The sequence below is a fragment of the Cynara cardunculus genome, unplaced genomic scaffold (assembly GCF_001531365.2).
Source record: "Cynara cardunculus var. scolymus isolate 2C unplaced genomic scaffold, CcrdV1 Un_Scaffold_5666, whole genome shotgun sequence".
NCBI classification, from domain to species: domain Eukaryota; kingdom Viridiplantae; phylum Streptophyta; class Magnoliopsida; order Asterales; family Asteraceae; genus Cynara; species Cynara cardunculus.
In genome coordinates, this window is record NW_020202523.1 from 1 (window position 1) to 1,221 (window position 1,221).

The window sequence follows — 1,221 nt, forward strand, 5'->3', positions numbered from 1 at the left end:
TCCAAGGTATGTAGGGTCGTTCAGAATATGTAAGCGAATTGGGCCAGTAGCATATCAGTTAGAGCTGCCAGAAGAACTGAATCTAATTCACAACACTTTTCATGTGTCGAATTTWCRRAAATGTTTGGTTGATCCGAGTTTAGCTATACCGTTACCAGAGATCCAATTAGACAGTAAGCTGAATTTTGTGGAAACACCGGAAGCTGTAATCGACAGAAAGATCAGGGTGTTGAGAAACAAAGAAATAAGTCTAGTTAAAATTCGGTGGAAGTTTTACAAAGGACCAGAAGCAACATGGGAATTGGAATCAAAGATGCGATCAGAATACCCATGGCTTTTTGGTTAAAGGAATTCCGAGACGGAATTCTTTTGAGGGGTGGATAATGTGATAACTGAATCCTGGTTATCACCCAAGGTAAATAATATGTGATTATCTGATTAAATGATTACGTGATAGCATGATAAATTGATACGTTTAGTCATGCTGGTACGTGAAAATTATGTGCATAATGTGATTATGTGTATGAAAATATATACATGGTATATGTGCTTGAAATGGATGTGCATATATTTTTATATATATGCATAGTGTATATGTGCATACATGTATGGTAAGGGCGGTTTAGCCGCTTTACCTTATTTAGAAAGTATAAATATGAGGGTGAGACCCTCATATCTCTTTCGCTTGCCATTTTTGAAGAAGTGTGTAAAAGTTTAAAGTGAGGTTGACCGGATTGCAAGTGCCTGATTTCAAGAAGTTGAATCTCATTTGATTGCATAAGGTGAGTAATTTCTAAACTCTTTTGCATAAAATTATTATTGGTTTTGTATGAATCTTGTTTATGTTGGAAARAAATCAGTCTTTTGTTCTAAGTATTTTATCCAGATATTAAACCAGACAAGGTTTGACCGGATTGTTTTAAATCGGACAAAGGTTAATCGATGTATTGTCTGGATTGTCTTAAATCGGTTAAGTGTTGATCGGATTATGGTTGGTAAGAATGATTATCTTTTTACACTCAGGAGTAAGAATACGACCAAATGGTGGCCGGATTATTTTAAATCGACTAAGTAATGAGCGAGGTATTGACCGGACTTGTTATCCGGACAAAGATGATTTTGATTCTAAGTTATAAATCGATCAAGCTTTATACGGGGTATTGACCGGACTTGTTATCTGGACAGTTATTGAGAATTATTTCCAAGTGTAAATCGGACAAA